This window comes from Mauremys reevesii, linkage group 2, assembly GCF_016161935.1.
Source record: "Mauremys reevesii isolate NIE-2019 linkage group 2, ASM1616193v1, whole genome shotgun sequence".
NCBI lineage: Eukaryota > Metazoa > Chordata > Testudines > Geoemydidae > Mauremys > Mauremys reevesii.
Window position 1 is genome coordinate 59568519 of NC_052624.1, and position 12853 is coordinate 59581371.

General features: G+C 38.1%; 1 long non-coding RNA gene across 3 annotated transcripts in view; it reads right to left on the minus strand.

Annotated features, from left to right (window-relative positions):
• The window catches only part of LOC120396967, a 39288-nt gene extending 27098 nt beyond the window's left edge, over positions 1 to 12190 (minus strand). For 2 of the 3 annotated variants that reach the window (XR_005593588.1, XR_005593587.1), the window contains exon 1: positions 3491 to 3575. This is a non-coding gene — a long non-coding RNA (uncharacterized LOC120396967). Of the gene's footprint in view, positions 1 to 3490; positions 3576 to 12102 lie in introns of those variants that run through there. The other variant, XR_005593589.1, reaches the window with a different exon arrangement.
• Positions 12191 to 12853: the final 663 nt, after the last annotated feature.

The following is a 12853-nucleotide window of genomic DNA, read 5'->3' on the forward strand; positions in this document are numbered from 1 at the left end:
ATACTTTTGTAGGCCTGAGACCCCCAACAACTTATTGCATCTATAGCTACAGTAATTTTATCTCCTTACCTTTAGTAGCTATCTAAGGCATAGATATGTCTTGGTTTGCTGACAGTAGGGCTTAGAGCTGTGTGTGAAGCTAGTTTGGTGTTAGTAGAGATCAATGTAAAATCAAGCTATTGACAGAATTTTACCATGGCTAAATACTACTTTACATAGTGGGACCAGGAATAGCCATTGTGGATCAGATCAGGGTGTGTCTAATCCAGGATCCTGTCTCCCACAGTGACCAGAATCAGATACTTCAGAAGAAAGTGCAAGAAACCTTGTGGCACACAGTTATGAAATAGTATTTGATCATTCAGCTAAAGATTGTATGGTCATGAAGGCACTTTTTACTTGCCTGTAAAGAGCTATGAACACCTATGGCACTATACAATAAATCATAATTATAATCTCCAAGTGCTTTACCAAAGTTCATCAGTCAAGCCTTACAACAACCTTGTAAGGTAGGCAATTTTCTCCCTTTTACAGATGGGTAAACGAAGGCCAAGAGGGATTAAGTGACACCCCAGCTCCATGCTCTAATTACTCCAATGATCCTTCCCTACAGGTGAGACAAGAACATGCAAACAGCACTTTGTGCCCTTGTGAAACTCATTTTTCCCTTAGCTCATTGCTGCCTTCTTATCCTAGTTGATAAAAAGGCTCAAAATCTTGACAAAGTTAAACTACACAAGATTTGTACCTGCTGAGATGAGTACATAGACCAAGGGCAGTTTTTGCCAGGCTGATGGTGGAACTTGGGATGGCTAATCATCCTGGAGAAACTCAATGCCAACATTTTCTTTCTAAATAAAAAGAACCTGGCACTACTCTTTGTAGTTTGGGAACCTATTTCTTGTGGAAAGAAAACTCCACGGGGTTGCACTGGGTGCAAGTCTGAGCAGCATTTGCCCTTTAGTTATCTTATGGGAGATTCTTGGATAATACTAACGTCCTAAATATTTACAATTAAAAGGGAAGCAATGCAAGTCTGACGTGGGTTCAGTTTGGCGTTCAACTCCAAACAGGCAAGTTAACCTACCTGTGCTGAAAGACCTGCTAGGATTTGCTACTGTTGGGTGAACCTGGGCCAGGTTTATGAGTCAGTGTCAAAATCATGCAAAACTAGTTGTTTTTCACAATTTAACATGAAACAAGAGTTTTCCTTTGTGATCTTGGGGTCAATTAAAACTAAAACTCTGAAAAGGGGGGGATGTGAACCATCCCAATCAAAGAAAATGTGGGCACAAACCTGGTGAAGTGAAGCCTGTGAATTCAAATCAATACTAAGCAACACTTCATTTTAAGCATCACCTATTGATGAATTGTGCAGTTATTTATTAATATACAGAATTTCCAAGCATGTTCTAAATAGTATTCAGGACTATTTACATTTTACAAATCATTTACATTTGTCTAGAGCATAGTACTACATACTTTGGGAATAGGAAAACCTAAAATAGATTAGACAGAAGAATTATAACCCTTTAAAAACACTGTAAATTCATTTCATGTATGTTATGGATCCTTTTGTTTTATTGTTATCTGTCTCACAGAGCTGTTGTGAAAATCAGCTAGTTGTTTGCAAAGCATTTTAAAGATAAGTGAAGAGCATGATGTTGCCGCTGGTACAAAAGGAATGTAGAAAAGGAATGTTGTGACTAGTAGGAAAAGGAAGAAGAAACTGAAATAAATAAAATGACTTTTAGATAGCCTGTTTTTGGTCTTGTTGAGTTTGCAAATGGAATTGGAGTTCTTAATTATTCTTGAAAATCTGGGAATCTTTCTGAAAATAATTATGATGGGATTAATATGAATTAACTAAGCAAAAGAATCCCACATCATAATCTCCGTTCATTCCATTAACACGTCGCCAAAATATGTGGCTGATCATTGTTTCAGTGTCAAATGGATTGAGCTTTGGCCTTAAAATACAAGAGCAATGTGGGATAGCTCAGGTTGATAATTTTATGGGGTTTGATTGGTTGGCTGTTCATTTTTAAGGAATATGTGCATCTTTAATGTCTTGCTGAAAACCTTGATGACAAATATCGACACTGTGCTGTGCTTTAATACTGTCAGATTTTTAATTTCAGAAAGTGTAAACGTTGCCAAGTTTTGAAGGTCTGAAGCAAGGATACTGACATAATTTTCAAAGGCATGGGTAATACCTCAGCACCTCCCCTCGACATAAAACCCAGGGGTTTGACACAAGCAAACCTCTCCATAATCCACTTCATGCATAACAATTCTGTCAGCCATCCTCACTGATTATTCGAGAATCCTCATGCTGAATTGTGGTTTGCATATGAAGTTCAGATGATGTTATTTATTGCTGATACTGTTTCAACTGTATTTAGTTCCACTGACATGGAAAACACTGCAGCCAATTGTCCTTATTACAGTCCCTGTGTATTTCTTCCCAGTGCATTTGCACAGGGGGAAGATGTGAGCGTGGAGTGTACTTGACTGCCAGGCTGAATGGCTCTGTAATGTAGCTTCAGCATGGCATAAATTAAGCTGTCATTTTTTTGGCAGCAAGTGCAGAGAGGCGATTTTCCTGTACTGTAACATTTGAAACAACAATTTTCTGGCTCCAGTAGTAACTGACAGTTCTGTGTGATACATGCTTGACATTTGTGCTTCAGGGGCTGCAGCTGGAAAAAACCTTCAGGGCAAGGTATAGTCTTTATTAGCAAATTGAGCTTGCAGTTGCATAACATGAACATTTCCTAACTCTTTCCAAGGAGGCTGTCACTCATATACCATGAAAAATTATATTTAAAATTTACTAGGTGTCATCAAGATATTTAACTGTGTTTCTTATATGCAAAACATTCTTTTTTATAATGACTGGTAAATATATTCATTGGGAAGATTGTTTACCCAGAGAGAGCTGGCCACTAGAGTTTGATAGGCATGTGTCTCAAGATGATGGTTTGAGGACTGGCCAGATTAAAAAATGATCTTGGAATTCATGGCCAGGTTCAGGCTGGTGAAGAAGTAGGACATTGATGAGGTGGCAACAGTACTGGCAAACTGCCCTTTCTTGGAGTGTCATTAATGAATGGCTGTGAACATCTTCGAAGGAAACCTCACCTGTTTGTCTGCCCAGATGTAAGCAGCAGACTAGTTCATCTCAAAGAAGGTGAGGGGAAATTAATTAAGGAATTACCTGTGGTAACTTATCAATTTTGCAGACATCCCCTATTTCAGAATCCGAGTAAATGACCCCACTGACATTTAAGAAACCCTGGGACAAATTCTGTCCCCACTTATGCTGGTGAAGTCAATGGAGTTATGCCAGATTTACACTTGTGCAACTGAGAGCAGAAATTGGCTCAAAGTCTCTAATGTTACAAAGTGATTTTCTTACCATCACTAAAAGATTGCTTAAATGTGCCCACTTTACCTTCAGATATTTTGACATTTGCATATACAGTACCTTTATTACTTCCAAGCTGACTTACTTCAATACGTTTCTAATTGGTCCCCTGGCAACCTCTATTAGCATTCACTTCATTCGAAGTACTACTGCCAGTCAGTCATTGTTGCCCATTCTAAATGTTCAGGTCATAATATGCTCATTCTGAAGTCATTCCTTTGGTGTCTAATTCATTCTGGTATTGACTTTCAGATCCTGCTGTTAACTTTGAGACCCTGTTGAATATGGGCTTCTGATCTATGCATATTTTTATATTCCCCACTTGCACTTTTGTGTCTTGGAATTCCTGGCTGACTTTGTCAATGCCTCCTAAAACATTTGGATGCCCAGTTCCCATAAAAAATAATGGGAATTGAGCTTCCAATTGCTGTTTTGTAAAATCTCAGCTGCAGTGGTTTTGTTGAATCAAAGGCTCTAGAGTTTTGGGGTTTTTTTTTCCAGTTGATGAGCTCAGTTTCTGAAACTGCTGCTTCTGAAGAACAGGAATGAACTACCCCAATTTCTCAAGCAAAATCTGAATACATTGCTGCCTTGGAAAGTTTGTCATTGTTTATATTCTCACCTAGCTCTGTGTTGAGTATTAGGCATGTTTTTATGAATTAGCTCCTAACTTTTATTATAGCAGCACTCAGTCTCATCGATATAATTAAGGGTCTGTCAATGCTTCTATTACACACCTCTAGTTTAAGAAGCTTAAAACTCAGCCATAAAAATCTCTTTTGATTAAAACGTGGCAAATATGATCTCAGTCCGGAGTATGGGGTTGTTGGGTTTTTTTGAGGGGTTGGGGGTGGATTCTTCATTTTGTTATCTTTGAGTATTTAAAATAAAATAACTGAAATTCAGGAGGTGGTTTATAGCACTCATAATAATAACTGATCATTTTTAAAGTGATATCTGCCCAACTCCCACCCACCCCCGAAAGCACTCAGGACTTGAGGTGTTGCATAAACAGTCAAAATACAATACAATTACAAACATAAATAAAGAGAGAGAATAAGAATTTCTGAAAACCAAATGGCTGAGTATTTAGATCATAATGTGGACTAATAATTTATCCAGATTTGCACAAAATAATAAAATTTAAATCTGTATGAAAGTAGCATTATTTGGGGATGAATTTTCAGTGTGACATCTTGGTGGTTTACAATACCCGTACAAGCAAAACCAGATAAAAACATCTTGACCAAGTAGGCAGAGCTCTAAATCCTCTAGCATAGTGTTTCTCAACCTTTTTGATACCAAGGGCTCGCTTGCTGCCTTCCAAAACTGTGTCAAGCAGATCTCAGGGACTGACACCAGTCCATGGACCAGTCATTAAGAAACAATTCCCTAGCTGTATGGAGTCTCAGAGTTAGAGGACCCCTCTGGAAAATGGGGAGGACTGGTTCAGATGGTCCATTAGAAGTTCTGTTAATTTGCTACTGTACTTTACAACCATTAATCAAAAGTCTACTTTCATGTTGATGAAGTGACTTGATGGAAGTCAGCAGAATTACCCCAGATGAGCACTCATTTTAGTTGACTTTGCCTCATTGGCTTTAATGGGAGGGAGAGTAGTTGTGCATGTGGTTTATGAAGACTTCTCTCCTTCTCCTACTCATCTTTTCTTCCAGAGGAAGAGATAATAACACAGCAAGGTGGGAAAGTATGAGAATGAAGATGGGGAAAGAGTATCCTATCTAGAGTTTTCAGTCAGGAAAGCACCTATATTCAAAAAAGCACTAAAGCACATTCTCATTGAAGTCAAGAGGACTTAAACACATGCTTAAAGTTAAGCATGTGCTTTCCTGAATCAGGGCCCAAATTGGGTTTTTCATTCACGTACAATCCTTCCATCTCAACTCGGCCACAGATGTTTAAATAATATGTTTTAAAATATATTTAAATAATAGTGGGCCTCATGCCCCCAATAGCACATATACTGGCGATTAAAACACATAGTCTTTTGGAAGATTGGTCAGCTTAACCCCTTCCATTCTATCATTTTCTTGTCATTCACTTGAAGTAGAGGGTAGTATAAGAGAAGGATGTATTTCTACATGATTTCTTCTTTAGCTGGATGGAATTAGATCATGGCATTCCGTAATTTAAGACTCAGAAACTGGTTGATCCTGCACAGTTTGAGTGTTATGTTCATGCCACTTTCTACATCTTCAAGTTATTCAAATAGACTGAAGCAACACACTATTCATGAATGAAGCATGAGTTCATCTGAAAAAGCACTACAGAAATTGTGTACATACTTAAAAAAAACAGGTGTGAGGATGGTGGTGGGGGAGTTAACTTGTAAATATTTCATTCTACCAATGTAAAATTTGTATTCCAACGCATGACTATAGCCCTGCATAAACAAGAGCAATATGGTATGCAAAGCGATATTTATTCCCATCTTTAAATAACATAGCCTGTCCACCACATTTATTATGTCAAATTAAGCTCCTGGGACAAGAAGTTTTAATATGAATCTATTTAGGTCTTCTGTCTTTCCTAAATGGCTTCAAATCTTAGCAAAAGTGTCTCCACAAGTCTTGTTTGCCCATTCAATTTAACTGATAATTCCATTGTCTTTAATTGATCTTTCCACATAACCACAGATGTATCAAGAATACTGGGTTTCTAGCTGAATTGCTTCGTGTCTGTTATTTTGCTCCATCTGATCAACAATGCTGGGTTTCAGTATTCCCCTGCTTTGTCAATGTTAATGCAATGGCAAATGATAAAGATGCCCTTTGCCAGGAAACACTGATAGCCCTTAATAATAAACAATTTATGCACTTCAGATTGCTGCTATATATGAGCAGGTTTAGTCAACCCCTGAAGAGAACCTGCACCTTCTCATTACCGGGCAGCAGTAGTGAGAAAGCAATTCACCAAGCCCTAGGGTTGGCAATCACCCGTATTTTCTGCTATGAGTAAATAACTTCAATTGATTTAATCATAAAAGAATAACAGGAAAACTACATTGATTTCCAAATCCCTAATGTGAACATCAGAATATATTGACCAAGTTGCATGTAAGAAGGTTGTATCCATTTGTATGAACTGAAGAAATGTCAATATTTGATCATTGCTCTAACAAAAAGAATATGACAATTTTGACTATCTCAGAATGGACTGAAGTAACATTATGCAGTACTATGGTTCAATATAGAGTATAAGTGATAACACTCTATACTATTCATTAGGTCAAAAAGAGCAAAATCCATAATTTCTGGCAAATGGATTGCCTATTAATTGAAATGGGCCATTCACAATCCTATAGTACATGTAATAATATAGCAGACCTTGTTTTTTATTAAAGAAATCAAACAGAGCGGTAGCAGGCTCATTTGTTATTCCTATAAACATAGCCCCCACACAACTGTGCAGTGCTAGCTAAACCCATAAGTGCAGAAACAACACATTAAGAATAGAGCTCCTATTAAAAACTGTCCTACTATTTTACTGATGGAGCTGCTGAAACCATGATGCTTCTGCAAACCCTAAAATGATTTTTCTTTACATTGAAGAATTTAGAATCATAAGTTGTTCAGTTAGAGGAACTGCCAGCATCTTTAAAACAAAACGAAACAACAGCCAGCAATAATTTAACTGTTTCATCTGTTTTGTTGGTTATTGTGTCAGATTGATAATAACAGCATTGAATCTGTTGTTAAAGAGTTACTTTCTAAAACAGGGTACACAAAATTTTTCATAATGTTTCTCTATCTTAATAGATAGATTGTCTCCAGATCCACTTCCCCTCCCATTTGCAGTCGCATAACATACCTCAGGCAACTACACCAATTGCTTACAGGACAAACTAATAGCTGGAAAGTAATTAATGTATTTTTAGCTGGATTTAATGAAGTTTTGCTGCTGAAAACCAGGAGAAGAATCAAAACCTGTGACCAGCGAGCTTTTTGCAGATCACAGTCTGAGAACTGATGATTCCAAAAAGGCAGACAGTATAAAATCCTGACCCATTCAAATAAATGGGAATTTTGTCATTGATTTCAGTGGGGCCACAGTTTCACCCTGGGAACCCAACTTGATCTTTTTAGGTCATACATATAAATACTGGAGTTTGTTATGAGTATCTTATGCAGCAAAAGATGTAATATGATGCTTATGATTACAAAGCTTTTGTCATAAACTGTATTTTGTAAGCAGTTCATCACTTAGTAAAATAGGCATTTCATTTTGTTAGTTAAAAACACAAATTATAATTATTAATTATTAACGCCCCTACTCTACTGGTGCTACATTGATGACATATTCATCATCTGGACCCATGGAAAAGAAGCCCTTGAGGAATTCCACCATGTTTTTAACAATTTCCATCCCACCATCAACCTCAGCCTAGACCAATCCACACAACTGGTCCATTTCCTAGACACTACTGTGCTAATAAGCGATGGTCACATAAACACCACCCTATACCGGAAATCTACTGACCGCTATACTTACCTACATGCCTCCAGCTTCCATCCAGGACACACCACACGATTCATTGTCTACAGCCAAGCTCTAAGATACAACCACATTTGTTCCAATTCGTCTGACAGAGAAAAACACCTACAAGATCTCTAACTAGCATTCTTAAAACTATAATACTCACCTGCTGAAGTGAAAAAACAGATTGACAGAGCCAGAAGAGTATCCAAAAGTCACCTACTACAGGACAGGCCCAACAAAGAAAATAACAGAACGCCACTAGCTGTCACCTTCAGCCCCCAACTAAAACCTCTCCAGCGCATCATCAAAGATCTACAACCTATCCTGAAAGATGATCCCTAACTTTCACAGATCATGGGAGACAGACCAGTCCTCGCTTACAGACAGCCCCCCAACCTGAAGCAAATACTCACCAGCAACCGCACACCATACAACATAAACACTAACCCAGGAACCTATCCTTGCAACAAAGCCCGATACCAACTCTGTCCACATATCTATTCAAGTGACACCATCATAGGCCCTAATCACATCAACCACGCCATCAGGGGCTCGTTCACCTGCACATTTATCAATGTGATATATGCCATCATGTGCCAGCAATGCCCCTCTGCCATATACATTGGCCAAACTGGACAGTCTCTATGCAAAAGAATAAATGGACACAAATCTGACATCAGGAATCATAACATTCAAAAACCAGTGGGAGAACACTTCAACCTCTCTAACCACTCAGTGACAGACTTGAAGGTGGCAATTTTACAACAAAAAAAACTTAAAAAACAGACTCCAAAGAGAGACTGCTGAACTTGAATTAATATGCAAATTAGATAAATTAACTTATGTTTGAACAGAGACTGGGAATGCTTGGGCCATTACACTAGTTGAATCTATTTCCCCATGTTAAGTATCGTCACACCTTCTATGGGTCATCTCAATTATCACTTCAAAAGTTTTTTTTCTCCTGTTGTTGATAGCTCATCTCAATTGATTGGCCTCTTACAGTTGGTATGGGTACTTCCACCTTTTCATGTTCTCTGTATGTATAAGTATCTTCTTGCTGTATGTTCCAGTCTATGCATCCAATGAAGTGGGCTGTAACCTACGAAAGCTTATGCTCAAATAAATTTGTTAGTCTCTAAAATGCCACAAGTACTCCTGTTCTTTTTGCGGATACAGACTAACACGGCTGCTACTCTGAAAATTATGAATGGGATTTTCTCTTTTTTCTATATTCATCAGAACTGAGGCACTCTTAGGATTGTGCCAGAAGATTCCTTTTGATGCCTCTGATCCTAATTCTGAAAATTCAACAACTTTGGGGTTTTTTTATATTGTTGGACTTATTGTGGCTTCCTCATCCTCTGTTAAAACTCTACCAAAGCAGATTGGAGAGAACCCCGAGAACCCCAGGACACATCCATTTATCTGTAGTAAAGAGCAGGAATTAACTATGAATCACAGGAGCTTGTTCACAATGGCACCAAAACCTACACCTTCTTTGTGGATCCTGTAAAGAAATGCTTGTGTAGAGTCAGAATCAACATCCCACTGCACAATACATAATTTGCTACAAGTGGATGAACCACTTTGAAGAGCTGGAACATGATGCTTCTGAAATAATACGGAACCACCCTTGTGGAAGGTTACTAAAGAAGAGTGAAAAGTGGTAAGGAAAATAGGCACTCAAGCTGTCTAAGGCAAGAAAAGAAGAGGAAAGTGTTCTGAGAAAATACCACACGTCAAATTGACTGGTTATATCTGTGGGTCCTAACGTCAAAAAGTGAACAACTCAGCCCAGATAAGAGCCTGATCCAAAACCCATTGAAGTTAATGGAAAGATTCCCATTGACTTCAGTGGACTTTGAATTGTGCCCTGAAAGGGCTTTGCTTATGTGGAAATTTGCTGCAACATAAAGTAGGAATTTTGAGACCCAACATAGAATCATAGAACTGTAGGCCTGAAAGGGACCTAGAGAAGTCCAGACCTCTGTGCTGAGCAGGACCAAGTAAACCTAGACCATCCCTGATGGCTGTTTTTCCCACCCTAATCTTAAAAACCTCCAATAATGGAGATCCCACAGCCTTCCTTGGAAGTCTGTTCAAGAGCATAACTACCCTTATAGTTAGAAAGTTTTTCCTAATATCTAACCTAAATCTCCCTTGTTTCAGATTAAGCTCATAACTTCTTGTCCTACTTGTCATGGACATGGAGAACAGTTGATCAAAGTCCTCCTTATAACAGTCCTTACCATATTTGAAGACTGTTATCAGGTCCCTCTTCAGTCTTCTTTTTCAGGACTAAACATGCCCAGTTTTTAAACTTTCCTTGTAGGTCAGGTTTTCTAAACCTTTTATCATTTTTGTGTTTTCCTTTGGACTTTCTCCAATTTGTCATTATCTTTCCTAAAGTGTGGCACCCAAACTTGGACAAAGCACTCCAGCTGAGGCCTTGTGAGTGCTGAGTAGAGCAGGACAATTACCTCCCGGGTCTTACATATGACACTCCTGGTAATACGTCCCAGAACAATATTAGCCTTTTTTGAAATTGCATCACTTTGTTGACTCGTATTCAATTTGTAACCTGTTATAACACCCAGACTCTTTTCAGCAGTGTTACCACATAGCCAGTTATTCCATGTTTTGTAGTTGTGAATTTGTTTTTTCTTTCCTAAGGTCAATACTGTGCACTTACCTTTATTGAATTTCATATTGTTGATTTTAGACCAATTGTCCAATTTGTCAAATTCATTTTGAATTCTAATCCTGTCCTTCAAAATGATTGCAACCCCTGCCATCTTTGTATCATCGTGTTTTGTAGGACTAGGGTATCCTTCTAGCTGGCCCATTGCAAGCTACTGCTGTGTACATCTGGTCAAACTTTTAGTTATAGATAATGTTAATTATTAATTTAATTTGTTTAACAATGCACCCTTTTTTATTAGTAAATTGTTCACGATCAAATCCTGATTTTGGAGAGTGTATTTGTTGTTCACCACATAGTTCTGAAAAATCATTTTGACCTCTTGGTTGCTCACAATCTATTTGCTTTGAATATTTGGTATTTATGTTGTGGGATTGTGATTGGTCACCTGAGTCACATGATATTGTTTCTCCTTTATTGAATAATGAAGTTTTTAAACAGGAGAGTAATAAATGCCAGATAATGAACTTTCATTCTGCATTTTGGGCTAAATGATGATTATTCTTGTTAAAATGCATGAAACTTCTGGGGTTCATGCACTTTTTCCACAAATACCTGGCAGTCATTGGAATACTTGTGAATAGGGAATAAATACAAGTGTGAGCCATAACAAACTGAACACTACACATGTACTATTCAATTAGCTATGCTGCTGGTAATGGGATGGAGTGGCAAACAGCCCACTGATGCCCTCCAACACTGGGTTTTGGCCACATGGATCATGTGCTGTGTTTGGGCAGACTGGCCATGCCTTTTTTGTGGGTAACACATCCACTCTCTCCCTCCCATTCGCTACAGGAAATCATTGTGGTTATTTAATCTGCGCTGTGCAGGAGGCTGTTGTGGCCAGATGGTGTTATGTTTCCTTTAACAAATTAGGTATAGTGCTGAAGGGTTACAAAACCAAGAAAACCATATTATCAGTAATAGTGCTAAATGACAAATATTTCTTATTTGTAATACTGCTTAACTTAATATTTCATGTATAGGCATTTTACAGCAATACGTAATTATGTCATTAATTCTGATGTCAAATTCTTAAATTAGAAGCCATGCCAGCTGTACTAACATGTCATCTTTAGACATCAAAATTGAAAAGAGTATGTAATTGATTGGAACTACATGTTGCGAGTGCATTAATAATAGCACTAACATTCTTTTGCATTGCCATTGTGCTAGTTTTTGCTATCCAAAGTCCATAAACAGTCCTTGTTCTCTCTTAACTGATTGTTTAAGGGGAACTATACAATTCAGACTCCAACTGAGATCATCTCATAAATTTCCTCAAATTTATCAGAATTATCATAGAGTAGTACCCAGACTTGGGCCAGTGACCACTCATTGCTCATTTGAAGGAATAACATTTGTATGCATACATTTGAATTAAAAAAAAGAGTTCATGGAATTTAAATGACAGACAGTTCTTTAGCTTTCTCATTTACATTACACTAGGCTTGTCTACACTTACCGGGAGATTGACATGCCGCGATCGATGCTTCGGCAGTCAATTTAGCAGGTCTAGTGAAGACCTGATAAATCAACCCCAGATCGCTCTCCCGTCGACTCCTGTACTCCACCTGAATGAGAAGCGCGTGGTAAGCAGATCTAAGTACATTGACTTCAGCTACATTATTCATGTAGCTGAAGTTGTGTAACTTAGATCAATCTCCCCCCATAGCGTAGACAAAGCTTAAAAATCAAGATGTATAGGAAACACACAGCAGGAGATTAAATACCCTTGTTATATAAGCCCAAAATAATGAAAATGTAGGACTTTTAATGTGTTTTTTTAACCTAATTCTTGAGTTCTCAGTGGGAATTCAAATGACAGACCTACCAAAGTAAGAGATGGAAAGACCTGATAAGCCACCTAGTCTAGTTCACTGACAGTACCCAACAATTCAAGTTCTAGTGCTTTATACAGTAAAAAGTCAGATGTGTCTGAGATGTAAATATTACAGGGTAGAGTGTGCTTAGTAGGCATAGACCCGCATCGGAGGTGGTGTGGAGGCATACCACTCCATTGGAAACTCCACCTCTCAGAAGGGTGCAACATGTATTCTGCCAATCTTTGCAGCATGAGTCTTATGGTTGTAATGCTCTGAACAAAAACTGCCATCTCTGACCAACATTCTGATTAGTGTCTGCACTTTGTTGCTTGGGCCCATTTCTGCTAATAATTTCTATTACAAACATTTTGTTCTTTTATTACTGTCTAC